Source organism: Delphinapterus leucas, chromosome X (assembly GCF_059928025.1).
Source record: "Delphinapterus leucas isolate spDelLeu-1000000601 "Yukka" chromosome X, BTC_Dleu_Yukka2, whole genome shotgun sequence".
NCBI classification, from domain to species: Eukaryota; Metazoa; Chordata; class Mammalia; order Artiodactyla; family Monodontidae; genus Delphinapterus; species Delphinapterus leucas.
In genome coordinates this window covers 124,542,282-124,556,909 of record NC_143150.1, presented here as the reverse complement: position 1 = coordinate 124,556,909, position 14,628 = coordinate 124,542,282, and the positions used below count along the sequence as shown (strand labels likewise).

General features: G+C 42.3%; 1 long non-coding RNA gene across 3 annotated transcripts in view; it reads left to right on the top strand.

Annotated features, from left to right (window-relative positions):
- LOC111167215 (uncharacterized) overlaps positions 1 to 14,628 on the top strand; it is a 69,520-nt gene that overhangs the window by 17,835 nt on the left and 37,057 nt on the right. For all 3 annotated transcript variants that reach the window (XR_016391418.1, XR_016391417.1, XR_002642748.3), the window contains one exon: positions 2,103 to 2,167. This is a non-coding gene — a long non-coding RNA (uncharacterized LOC111167215). The remainder of the gene's footprint in view (positions 1 to 2,102; positions 2,168 to 14,628) is intronic.

The window sequence follows — 14,628 nt, the reverse complement described above, 5'->3', positions numbered from 1 at the left end:
TGGGAATGTTTGAAGGATAGAGCCCAAGGATCGAGGGCGTATTTTATCTATTGCCAAACTTTTTCTGGAGTAGCATGCTTCCCTTCCCGAAAGCAGAGCCATGCAGCCCTAGGCCATCACAAACCCTTGCTGATTGATTGCTGGATGAGGGTCACGTAGCTCTGACTTTGGTCGGTGTAGGCAGTGATCAGGATGACCTTTGAATGTTTAGGGTCTCAAAGCACACATACTTTGGGGGGGGGGGTCCATAAAAAGGCTGAGTCTGTGTCCTTCCGTGAAAGGCCCCCTAGAAGTGCTATAGTCAGGTTCTCAAAAGCCTGCCTCTTTTATTTGGGGCAGGTTTTAGTCCATTTGTGAGGGGATAATGAAGGTTAGAATTTCAGTACTTGTTACAACCTTGTCAGTGGTGGAGGACGGACGTGGCTAAGAACAATGGTTATATTTTGTAATTTCTGGTTTGTGTGTGTATGTGGCTATCTAATGTTTTATTTGGGGGTAATTTCGTGTATATAATTTATAAATACATAATACATTCTTTACATATTTGTGCGATCAAACTTTTTAAAAAATTTTTTATTGAAATATAGTTGATTTACAATATTGTGTTTCAGGTGTACAGCAAAGTGATTCAGTTATACATATATGTGTATATATATATTCTTTTTAGATTCTTTTCCCTTATAGGTTATCAAACTTTTTTTTTGGTGGGCGGGGCCTTGCCGCGTGGCATGGGGGATCTTAGCTCCCCGACCAGGGATTGAACCTGTGCCCCCTGCAGTGGAAGTGTGGAGTCTGAACCACTGGACTGCCAGGGAAGCCCCAGACTTTTTATTGATAGTTTTATTTGTGTCATCAGATAATTCACATACTTGTTTTTTGCTTAATTTTCTACTGTTGTATAACAAATTACCACAGATTTAATGGCTTAAAGCAACACATTTATCATCTCACAGTTTTTATCCATTAGGAGTCTGGGAATGGTGTAGCTAGATCTTTGGCTCAGGATATCACAGAGGTGCAATCAAGGTGTCGGCTGGGGCTGTGGTCTCATCTGGAAGCTCGTGTCCCCTTCCAAGTTCAAGTAGTTTGGGGGCAGAATTCTTTTCCTTGAAGCTATAAAACCCATGGTGGATTTCTTCTTCAAGGTCATCAGGAAAGAGTCTCTGACTCAGAGAAGGCCTAAGCCCTCTTTTAGAGGATGCCCAACTGATTAAGTCAGACCCACCCAGGATAATCACTCTTTTGATTACTTAGAGTTCACTGATTTGGGACCTCAATTACATTTGCAAATTCCCTTCTACCTTGCCATATGATGTCACACAATCAAGGGAGCGACATCCATTGCCTTTGTCATATAACATAACCATATGTCATATAACATAACCATATGTCATATAACATAACCCCCTGGTGTAACACCAGGGGGCTGAGATCATAGATACCATGTTAGAATTTTGGCTCTCACACCAGGCAAGGGAAGCATGACTCCAAGAGTTGGAGGGAGCCAGCTTTGAATCTTACCTCTTCCACTAACTAGCTGTGTGAATGTACAAGTAATTTAACTTCTCCGTGCCTCCGTGCTCTCAACTGTAAACTGGAGATCATTGTAGCACCATTTTAGCGTTCCAGCATCTACCACTTCAGGCTGGTGCCAGAATTCAATAAGATAATACTTACAAAGGGTCTGGAACTGTGACTGGCAAATAGCAAGTGGTGAACAGGTGTCAGATATTTTCATTCATTTTTATACATACAGACGTTCTATTCATCCAACGGAAAAATGATATTGGACATTGCCAGAACGTGCATCACAGGATCTTCAAGAAAGCAAGACAAGAGGAAGGAATTAGGATGCAAATTAATCCTGGTTTTATAGTAGAAAGGGCTTACTGAGAGCAAGCTAGTTCAGTAAATGGTGCTTGAACACAAAGTGAGATAAGTCTGTGAAAGCGTCTGCACCGAATAACTGTTGCTTGAATTTAAATCTGGACAAAAGTACACGCTTAATAATTGTCTGTGGATTAATGGATGTGATTATCTTCTTTTTAAAGTCAAACCACTGCTTAACCAAATTATTTTTTTCTTTTTATTGTTACCCACAGAACTGTTTGAACCTGACAAACATTTGATCTGTCCACGTGGCCCCTGTGTTCTTCCCCGATCTAAGGTAAGGTCTGTTAATATGAAACCAATAGAGAAAGTCAGAGTGTAAGAACGTTTGCCAAAGATCTTGATAAAGTATTGTGTAGCAAATGGAGAAATACAAATATCTAACCCAGGACCTGTAGTTTCTGTACTGAGTGATAATTCTCACCTACCTCCTAGTCACAAGCTAAAGGCCTGTGTTAAGCCCTTCCTCTCTGAAGGGAAGGAGAAAGAAAACAAAAACAAACTCCCCCAAACAAGGTGACCCCCCAGAAAAACACCACTCTCAATTTGCTCGTGTCCTTGGAAGTAAAGACAAAGAGATTCCCTTGATTACAGACTTGCTGATCTGTGGAAAATCCACAACCCCACGTTACCTCGTGCTTACAACAATGGGCAGACAGAAATCACACACTGCGGCCTTTTGTCTTCTCCTTATATTGGCTTCTTATTCTCCAGAATGGCTTCTGGTCTGGTAACAGGGAGAGGGCCTGCTGGCTGAGGACCGCTCTGCAGAGTGGCTGGTATGGCTGTGGGTGGTGCCTGGGGAGCCTGGGAAAGGAAAATTCCTGGGAGACGGGGCTGTGCTGTAGGTCCAGTAACTCAGCCATCCTGGAATTCTCGGACATGCCTGGTGCTTTGGGATCCTCGGAGCTCCTATCAGAGTGAACCGAAGAGCTAACTATTCTAAAATTTTACAGAAAAGAGAGGGGGGAGAGAGGGAGGGAAATGACATCAACATACAGCAACATTCTGAGTCTCATTGTCAAGTACTAGCAAACCATCCTAAGTAGCAGATCCAGATCTTGCTAAATTTTTCATAAAATAGGAATTATTTTAGACCGTAGGAACAAAAGGACTATAGGATTGGTAGATCATTTCTTGTCTTACTTCAGAATCTGTCTCTGTATATAATCTACTTTTATCATTAAATCACTGGAGGAACATAGAATAATGGAGGCAACCATCCAGATGTTTCCAAGCATCCAGGTGTTTGACAGTGTGGAAGTCTATGTGGACACAAAGTGTCTGGGCTTTCCATGGACTCATTGTTTATCCTTTTGATTTATTTGCTTATTTATATGTATGTATTTGGAGGGGTGGGATGGGTGGGACACGAGCAGATTTCATTCATTCAGCACACACTTAGGAAGCGCCTGTTATGGGTAAGACACTGAAAGACACACAGAGGAAACACAGAGGGACTTGGGCCGTAAGAGATTTGCAGTCCTATCCCAGGGACTAGAAATCTTGTGACAAGCATCGTTCAAAGTTGTATTGACTCCCATACGCCTAACTCGTCTTCTGGCAAAGCTGGTCAAAACCATTCAGCGGGTTGCCGAATTCTACAAGAGAACAAGAGTGAGGTTGAATTGACTGGTCATTCAGCAGATGTGGTTAACTCGATTTCCAGTTTACGAACAGCCAAACCAAAGGCTTCTAGTAGGAGTAAGCCAGCTTTCTGTCAATCTCTTCCGTGTCTCTTGGAGGGAAAAACTGCCATCTGGAAGGCGAAATTGCAAGCAGCCAGTCAGATGCAGTTTTCACCTCTGAACCAAGTGTTCAGTTTCGCCCACACGTTTCCTCCAGCGTGAGTTTCTCATTCAGTGATCCCCGGCTGTATTTTTTCCCATTCAGCTCATCTCACTTTCTTTTTAATCAGTGACAAAACAGGATAAAACACCTTTATTATTATTATCTGAAGCTCAGCATTACACCTAGGATTTATCTCTTTAAAAACTAGGAAGCCATGGCATTTATCAAAAGCAGAGAAGCGGTGGATGTGACTAGCGGTTCATACTGCCAATGGGTATTGCAAATTATACTAAGAAAATCTGCGAGTATCTTGTGTTATTAGCTTCTCAAATTTGATGACTACTATTTTACGAGTGTCTTCTTTTCCTTCTAGACATTTGTGGCATTTTTCTTAATGACCAAATATAGATATAGATATGTAATTTGTACCACCTGTAGTATTATTGTTAAGAGGAATAATCCACGTGGTACTGATGCAATTTTAGTCTTATATTCCTGGACTCTTGGAACCATTTAAGCAGCTGGCCCGTGGATGGACTCCTTAGAGCACATTTGAAAACCTTACAGAGAGGTACATTTTACCCATGGCTGCACCATTTGGCTGTCAGAGTCCCTGGAATGTTCGGGAAAGGATGCTAAGTCAACACTCCACATGACTTAATTGGGTGTTTCCATGAAAGATATAATAAACCGTGCTTCTCTATACTGTCTGAAGATGGGTCACGTGGCAGGGTCTCTGTTGACAAAGGCCGCCAGGAAGTGACTCTCTCCTCCCCAGAGACACCATTTTCAAGCTGCTCTTTTCTGCTCAGTAAAGATTAAAAAGGAAGTGAAACCTTTTGCACTCTTCTGCACTGTTGTTTTTTGGTGTGTTTTTTTTTTCAGACAGAGCAGGAACGCCTGCTCATACATTCTTCCAAGACTTGCTAAGAAAGGCTTGAAAATAGCAGGCAAAAAGTGTCTGTGTTTGCTGTCTGTTCTTTGGCTATGGAATAAAAACAAAAAAAAAATGACATTGAATCTGGTGTTTGAAATGGCAGTGCTGTTGTGGCTATGATGACTGGCTTGACAAGCCCACAGTATTCTAGAAGCATGAGCCTGTCCCAGGAGCCAGCTCAGCTGTTTCTCAAGAATGAGACGGACTGGGGCCCTGCAGCAGTGCTTCCTCTTGCCGACCTTTCAGCCGCTGGGCAGAAACACATGCAAATAAAAATCAAGAACCCCAGAGAGCAAGCAAATCATTTCCAGACAGGCTGATAATGAACTTCAAGCCTTCAGCTCCAGTATCACTGATTGAAATCCATTTGTTTTAGCTCTTTAATAGAATATGAGGTTAAATACACAAACCTACGTTTTTAGAATTCTCTCTTGGATTCATACCAGCGTGCGATTTTTTTTTTTTTTTAAAGACAACATAAAATAGAGTGACTTTTTAAAAATCTAGCTTTTACGTCTTAATAAAGCTGGGGGGGAAAAATCTAGCATAGCACGAGAAAATAGAAAATGCTTTCAGATTTCCTCTCCCTGATTTTGAAGGTTTTCTTTTTTCCTTTATTAATAAACCTTAAAGATTTAAAAATGTAAGCCAGGTGTGAGCTCTGAGGGAGAAGGTGCATTTTATTCACCTTTGTGTCCCAGACAACCAGAGATGGTGGGGTTGGGGTTTGTTGAACTCAGGAATCTTCTCCCTCCCATAACAGGGATAAGTCCCTTTTATAACTGTGAGTCTGCAGGAATCTGAGACCCAGAGTAGAGAATCTCTGCTTATTTTTCTAATCTATCTAATCTGTCCTTCGAATTCTTCTATTTTGGATAACGTTAGATTTGAATCACGAGTTCCTGGGTCCGTAGTACTGTTTGTACTCCTGAGATTACACTGAGAAGTTTACTAGACCGTGCATCTCTAGAGCCTTCCTTTTCCTTTTTTCCATGTGTCTGGGGATGTAGTGAGAAAATCTGCCTTCAGCTACCTCAGTGGTTTGGCAGCCCTGACTTCCTGCTCATCATTTGCATTTCTATGGCCTTTAAGCTAAACGTTTCAAAAATGTAACGATCATTTCATTAAACTGTACTTCTCTGTCTCTGGAATGAATATGACAATGTTTGGGTCATTTCAGAACCGGAAAATTAAGGCCCCAAAGTTGCAAAGATTTTTCTCTCTTGTCATTGTGCGTATATATGCAGTATATGAATAAATCGTTTAGTACTGTAAAAAAGTTTCAGATTTTTTTCCCTTTGGGTTGGAAACAAAAGCCCTTTTCAGAGACTTCGATGATTCTTCCTCCAAACCTTAGCCTTATTCACACATTCTGCTAACCAAACCGTCCTTATAAAACCAGTAGAACCCTCTACCTTTGGGATGGGGGGGACCACAAAGAAATTAGCTGAAGCATTCAAATTCTCCTTTTCTGGGACTTTCATCCTCATTCTCCTCTATGACAATCCCTTGATCTCTCCTTGTCCATATATATTTTTCATTTATATTGATATATTTCATTTCTATTTTCCATTTATATTGCTCTATCAGCAGTTCTGTACTTCTTTAAAAAAGCGACCCCTTTTTGGTATCCTCAAATTTTTGTGGCCTACCGTAAGATACTATGATTATTTTTACACTTTTGAAACTTATTTAAAAAGAATCTTCTAGCTAGGGCATTGCATTCTTTTGAGTGGGAAAATACATATTTGATATTGAATCTCTCAGTCCCTGTTATAACGGTGAGCCTGCAGGAATCTGAGACCCCTAGTAGAGAATCTCTGCTTGTTTTCACTCAGCCACTTGGATGCTTCCCCGCCTTGTTTTCTAATTGCTTCTCAGCATCTCATTTCAGGGGGGTGGGAATTAAGCCGTCATTTCCTCTCACAGGCAGAGACCAGCTGTTCACGCATTGCTTGGTTCATCCTCTTGATCAACTTCTGCCTGGGAAGAGTCACTGCACTGACCCTTCAAACACATCTCTGGTTGCTGCAACTAATTTTATGTTTTAGTACAAAGTAAAGGACCACTGACCTCCATCTAGTAAGAATCTGACCAAATGTTCGTGAATTAACAGTTTCCATCTTTGCAGACTTTGGCCTTTGAAGCTTGTTTGGCTTTCTTTTCTTACTGTTGCAGAGTCTTTCAGTTTTCTTATGAGCATAAAGGTTGCAGAGACCTATTCCCTCCTGAAAGTACCATCAGGGCTCCTTGGCTGGGTGGGTGAAGGGTCCAGGCCTGACCCGTGGGCTGCTGGAATAGTCATGTGAAAAAAAAAAAAAAAGGCCCCATTAACCACTTTTTCCACCTGTTCTTTAGTCTCGCTTGAAAATCGTTTGTTTCTAATGTCTTTTCATCACAGTTTTTACAGTCATCTTGTCAACAAGTTATCCTAAAAAGTGTTGAAAAGGCCCCATCCATTCTCAGCACAGAAGCTCCCCTTTGGATTCCTTTGTGACTGTTATTTGGCTCTTAACATGTGGCTGGTATGAACTTGTTTGGAAAATCCCGACCCACTAGAGTCACCGAGGCCTTCCTCATGGGATGGCTTCTAGGGACTTCTTCATCTAATTGGCAATGACCCCAGAACCTTACCTCTACCAAGAAAATGTCCCAGTTAACTCAGCTCCCAAGGCTCCTCAGTACTTCACTTCTCTAGGTTGCTTGATGTTGAACGTAAGTCACCTGAACTGTGGTTGCATAGAATTGGTTGGGAGTCACACAGATCTCTCTGTATAAGGACTACTAAGAACTCCTCACTAGGTCTAGATCCTGGCTCATGTTGCCTTCTTTAAAAATAGGTAGAGATGCTCTTTCATATTAAGTAGTGTGTGGGGACTTGCCATTGGCTTCAAGGTTTTTTTATTATTGCATGGTTCTCTGATCTTGTTGGGGAATAGGAGACCAAATAGATCTAGATTAGGGCACCCAACTGCAGCCAAGATGTATGGGTCTGCTCTTGGCTTCTAATTCGCCATGTGACTTTGGGCGGGTCCCTCTCTCTGGCTTTGAGTTTCTCATTTGTAGAACGATGGAATTGGATCAGGGTCTTTCCACCTCTAAAGGTCTGTGATTCATAGGCGAGCCACAGCATCATGGGTTCCAGCACAGCACCCCACAGCCTTCTCACTCACCCTTCCTGGCACACACGCACATCTCCCTGTAGGACTCCCTGGTTTTTAAAGAAGGGCAAATGGAAAAGGAGACCTGAAACCCACATAGTTTCAGTTCTGACTTAGCGAGTTTTGAATTTAAATGCTTTCGCATATGAAACAGTGAGTGGGCAGAAGAATCCTACAAAAAGAGCGCCCTGAGGTTGGATGAGCAATGCACAACTCCTTTCTTTGGTGGTTCTCTTTTGGAACAAAACACATCATTGCTCAAAGCCAGAAGAGAAAAAATAAGAATAAGCGGAGGCATTGTTGAACAAAGAGAAATAGAACATGGTGGCCTGTGTATCCACGTAGGCTCTTGGCAAACCTACCTACTTCTATTTTTTTTTTTTTTGCTTTGTCATATTCCCTTTCTTTTTGTACCTTTTTTTAAAAATTGAATTGTAGATGATTTACAGTGTTGTGTTAGTTTCAAGTGTACAGCAAAGTGATTCAATTATACATATGTACATATATATATTCTCTTTCAGATTCTTTTCCCTTATAGGTTATTATAAAATATTGAGTGTAGTTCCCTGTGCTATACAGTAGGTCCTTGTTGGTTACCTATTTTATATATAGTAGTGTGTATCTGTTAATCCCAAACTCCTAATTTACCCCTTCCCACCTTTCCCCTTTGGTAACTATAAGTTTGTTCTCTATGTCTGTGGGTCTATTTCTGTTTTGTATATAAGTTCATTTGTGTCATTTTATTTTAGATTCCACATATAAGTAATATCATATGATATTTGTCTTTGTCTGGCTTACTTCACTTAGTATGATCATCTCTAGGTCCATCCATGTTGCTGCAAGTGGCATTATTTCATTCTTTTTTATGGCTGAGTAATATTCTATTGTATATATGTACCACATCTTCTTTATTCATTCACCTGTTGGTGGACATTTACAACCTACCTACTTCTAATGCTGCCACATCTGCCTGTATCAGGATGAGTTCTGGGCCTCAAGATTTGAAAACACAAAACAAAATAAACAAATTAAAAAAAAAAAGTGCTAAAAGGGAAAACTGTCGGGACTGATGTTACACGCAATAGCATCTTCCAGGTAGCTCTGTGGGATGAGTAACACTTGAGTTGGGCAGTGTGACAATGCTGGGACCAAGAATGGTGGACGATGGTGCATCACCATTGCTTCCTACAGATTCCGACCAAGGCAGAGATCCCTGTCATTAAGGGGTGTGAGTACACGGCCTGCAAATAGTATGTTTGGCAACTTTTAAATTCATTTGAGTCCAGACCGACAAATGTGTTCTAGGCAAGTGATTGTCTGCATGATTTTCCACAGGATTTTGTCACACCAGCCCGTAAATGAAATACAAAAACCGATCAGGGAATGAGGGAGGTCTGAAATGTACTTGGGAGTGTGAAGAGAAGATGGAGGGGGAATGCTAAGGGTTTAAACAGGAAGAACTAATGAGGAAAACATATGACTCTACTACAGGGGAATTTTTCCTCTTTTAGCCATTCCTGACTTTCCATAGTAGTCACCATTCATCTCAAGCTAGTCCTCTGATATTTTTGCATCCTAGAAAAATGAAGAGTCTATAAAAGACAACATCTTGTAGGCCTGGTGTGTTTGTAACTGCCTTTTTGAAAGATGTTACTGATCTGCCCATGAGTGCCTTTCCAAGCTTTCATTGGATTTTTCGTGGGAAGGGAAAATTAGTTTTCCTTTTGAAATACTGGACCCCAAGGAGAAGACCTCTTTTTCTGTGAGCGATGAATAAGGAGAGCGGATATGATGTATTCAACAGTTTTTTTTTTAATTGAAGTGTGATTTACAATGAAGTGATTTACAGTGTTGAAGTGTGATTTACAATGTTGTGTTAGTTTCAGGTGTACAGCAAAGTGATTCAGTTTTAAATACATATCTATATAGATATATAGATATACACATATGTATATTCTTTTTCAGATTCTTTTGTCTTATAGGTTATTACAAAATATTGAGTAGAGTTCCCTGTGCTATACAGAAGTCCTTGTTGTTTATGTCTTTTATATGTAGTAGTGTATATATGTTAATCCCAAACTCCTGATTTTCCCCTCCCCCCTTCCCCTTTGGTAACCATAATTTTGTTTTCTACATCTGTGGGTCTCTTTCTGTTTTGTATATAAGTTCATTTGCATCATTTTTTTAGATTCCACATATAAGCGATATCATATGATATTTGTCTTTGTCTGACTTACTTCACTCAGTGTGATCATCTCTAGGTCTAACCATGTTGCTGCGAACGGCATTATTTCATTCTTTTTTATGGCTGAGTAATATTCCATTGTGTATATGTACCACATATTTATCCATTCATCTGTCAATGGACATTTAGGTTGCTTCCATGTCCTGGCTATTGTAAATAGTGCTGCAGTGAACATAGGGGTGCATGTATCCTTTTGAATTATGGTTTTCTTTTGATATATGGCCAGGAGTGGGATTGCTGGATCATAACGGTAACTCTATTTTTATTTATTTATTTATTTTTTTCGGTACGTGGGCATCTCACTGTCGTGGCCTCTCGCATTGCAGAGCACAGGCTCCGGACGCGCAGGCTCAGTGGCCATGGCTCACGGGCCTAGCCACTCCGTGGCATGTGGGATCTTCCCACACCGGGGCATGAACCCGTGTCCCTTGCATCGGCAGGCGGACTCTCAACCACTGCGCCACCAGGGAAGCCCTATTTTTAGTTTTTTAAGGAACCTCCATACTGTTTTCTATAGTGGCTGCACCAATTTACATTCCCACCAACAGTGTAGGAGGGTTCCCTTTTCTCTACACCCTCTCCAGCATTTATTATTTGTAGACTTTTTGATGATGGCCATTCTGACTGGTGTGTTCAACGAAGTTTTAAAACATCGTCAGTTTTGCAAAGGTACCTAAAGAAAACATGACATACAGATTTGTGAGTAAGGGTTCAAGGGAAGTCAGACCTTATGCAGAAAGTAACATAATGTGATGGTGTGCAGGGATGAATGAAGAGATGTAGCTAGAGAATCATGAAATAAGAACTGAAAGTAATGTTGGTTTTTCTCTTGGGCTTAGAAAGTTTGGGGAACCATTTAATAACAAATATTCATGATTCTTCTTGGGGCGTTAGAGATGGGAAAGGTTGATTCCTACAGCTTGCTGTATGTTTGGGGCTTTTCCAACTTTTGGAGTTAAACAGCGACTAAAATACAGAGTTCCTGCCTCAAGGGAGCTTGCATTCTAGCAAGGAGACACTGACCTCCCCCCTCCCCGAAAAAAAAAGGAATATATAATATGTCAGGCATGTTGATAAATGCTTTGGAGAAAAGTAAAATAATGTGAAGGAGATGGAGAGAGAATGGGAGCGTGGGGATCCATGCTACTTTATTAGACACATTATGATTGTAAGAATCATTAAGTCTAGTCACCATTCTACCTCTGCACAGATGAAGAAACGGGGGCACTGAGAGATGGCCCAAGGGCCCCCAGCTGGCTATGCCCCCTGGGAATAAGACCCAATTCTTGTGACCCAAGACCAATGCTCTTCCCTTTTGCCTCCATCCTCGGCTTGCCCCCAGTTGGAAATGAGCTGCTGCCATCCGATTTTGAAGTCTATCATTTCTTCCCTTTGCGATCAGTTTGTATTGATTTTCTTACGAGTACAAAATAAATTGTTCAACACTATTTCTGTACCAACCTGTGCCAGCAGTAATGGTACCTAAGATGTAGAAAGGGTTAATTTACCAGTTGGTGACTTCGGAGTGGTCTAGAGTTGACCTCATCAACTCTGTGGTCCTTAAGCACTCAGGACACTTCCTACTTTAATGTGCACGAGAGTCAGCTGGGAATCTTGTGAAAATGCAGGTTCCGATGAGAGTCAGCTGGGAATCTTGTGAAAATGCAGGTTCCGATTCAAGATGTCTGGCTGGGGACCGAGATTCTGCATTTCCAACAAGCATTCTGGTGACGCTCATATTACTGGTCCATGGACCACACTTGAGTAGCGAGGGTCTAGGCGCCTCTGCTCCACTTTGCTCAGCACAACTGCAAGAGAAACCTCAGAGTCAAAGCTGGCACTTCCTTTCTTCCCTTCCCTATTGCCCTACTCCCCTCCTTTGGAAGAATCCAGCTTAAAAAAAGAAAACGTTATGAAACACCAGTGCGAAGCCTGAATTACAGTGTTAGGCACGTAATTATCTGGGCGAAAAACAGATGTTTCAGACTCGGGGTTAGCTCAGCCCGCTGCCGGGGCCACATGGTAAAGTCGCTTGATGGAAGAGCCAACCAAGGCCACACAGTTTATGCCAAGAGAAAAAGGGGTGCATGTGTCTGAAACTCGGGAAGGGGAGAAGTGAGTAAGGGTTACCGTTGCATAAATAATATAGGAAGCGTCTCCCCGCCAGATTGCAAGCTGAGACTCTTGCGTGCTAATCTCGGGTGCAAGGGTGACGCGGTCTGTGTCTGCAAATGAAAGCTTGCATCCTTGGCTGGGAAATAGTAATAGGAAAAAGCCTGCCCCATGCTGGAGCTTTTCCTCTGTGAGGGGCTGCCGCTATCCACTGTTAAGATCCTTTGATTGAGCCATCCTGAAGGAAGGCGCAAGCGTGAACCGGGACTTGATTTGGGAAAGGTGGCAGAAACAGTCTGTAGAGAGCAGGATTCTTTATTTTTTTAATTAAAAAAAATTTTTTTAAACATCTTTATTGGAGTATAATTGCTTTATAATGTTGTGTTAGTTTCTGCTGTACATCAAAGTGAATCAGCTCTACATATACATACATCCCCATATCTCCTCCCGCTTGTGTCTCCCTCCCACCCTCCCTATCCCACCCCTCTAGGTGGTCACAAAGCACCGAGCTGATCTCCCTGTGCTATGCGGCTGCTTCCCACTAGCTATCTATTTTACGTTTGGTAGTGTATATATGTCCATGCCGCTCTCTCACTTTGTCACAGCTTACCCTTCCCCCTCCCCGCGTCCTCAAGTCCATTCTCTACGTCTGCGTCTTTATTCCTGTCCTGCTTCTAGGCTCATTGGAACGTTTGTTTTTTTTTTCTTTTTAGATTCCATATATATGTGTTCTTCCATATGGTATTTGTTTTTCTCTTTCTGACTTATTTCACTCTGTATGACAGGCTCTAGGTCCATCCACCTCACTACAAATAACTCAATTTCGTTCCTTTTTATGGCTGAGTAATATTCCATTGTATATATGTGCCACATCTTCTTTATCTATTCATCTGTCGGTGGACGCTTAGGTTGCTTCTGTGTCCTGGCTACCGTCAATAGTGCGAGAGCAGAATTCTTGCAAAACCCGCCTTCTGTGGCTCTTTACATTTGCACCTACTTGCTACCCGCCATGGCAAGTCTTTTGTCCACCACCTGGGCTGGCCCTGTGCGTATGAACGCGTGTTCTGGGGCCCCAGAGGGCAGCTCAGGAGGGAAAGGCCAGCCCCCGTCCCCCCACCGTGACCTGGCTGAGCTAGGGAGAACTAAGCCCCCAATTGCGAGCTCAGTTGCTTCTCAGAGGAAAATGGTGTAACAGTCATGATAAGAAAAAATTGAATTCACATCTCTAAGTGGGCAAAGGCTAAACAGTTCCCATTATTCTTGGGGAGGCAAAAGCAGTTCTGGCGCGCCTAGGGTTTCACAGCTTCGTGGGGCGTCATCTCAGTCTGAGACTTTGGGCCATTTAGTCTGTGTTCAGTAAGATCTGGCGGAGGTTGTGAGGATGGGGTGACGAGTGGGTGACAGATAGCTGACTTTGGATTTCTCGGCGTTTGCCAAAATCTCAGAGGCTGCCTTACTCCTTCTATAGTTAAGACTGGTTTCACTGGGATGATGATCGTTCCCCAGAGGACAGTTGGACTCTCCATGACACTCTCAGGAAGGACAAATGGAATGCTCTGAGTCCCCAGGAAATGGCCCGGAAGGTTGGACTTCATTCTGGGAATTTTCACTGGTCTCTTTTGTTTGAAGTTGAGCTAAAGGGGTGGCAAGTAGAGGTGCACTTCTCTTATCAGTTACTAGAATGTTTTCTACCAGCTGGATAAGCCACCCAGGGAAACAAAGGCTAGTTTCCTGGTCAATATCAGGTCCAGTCTGTGACAGCCTCCCAGCCTTGGGGAAGGGAATAGTGAAGGCAAACGCCCTTTTCTCTGTCACCAAATCTCGGTCCATTGCAGTGTCTCAAGGATGAGGCTGTGAGGCAACCCAGCTATCGCAGGCCTGGCTTTTCTGCGTGAGACTGTGATCTCGGCTTCGCAAATGCCAACTGTTTCTAGAGGGAGATTCTGGGAAGTCCAAGGAAAAAAAACCCTTTTAGTTCCAATGGCCCTTCTCACCATCACTTTGAATGGCTAAATCTTTTGTACTTTGAATTGTCCGCATTTCCAGATGTGGCATATTGAGCGGACACCCACTGATAGGGCCATTCTATACCTCTACCCAGTGAGCCAGGCCCCAGGAGGGGGGTGAAGCAGGGAGGGGCCGGGAAAAGTTCAGTCCATTTTTCTTATTGTACCACTGATCTTACAATGTCGCCATGCCCTTAAAGCCAGTGAGCATACTTGTTTTTGTTTGAGTAAGCTTTTTGCTCTGGGATTAAATTTGCAGAAAAGTTGCAAAGATAGTACAGAGAGTTCCCATATACCCCTCATCCAGCTTCCCCTAATGTTAACATTTGACATTTCCAACTGTTTGTCAAAACAAACTGATATTGGGGCAATGCTATTAACTAAACACCAGACTTTATTTGGGTTTCATCAGCTTTCCCATTAATGTGCTTTTTCTATCCCAGAAGTCAATCCAGGGTATAATATTGCATTTGGTAGCTTTTTTCT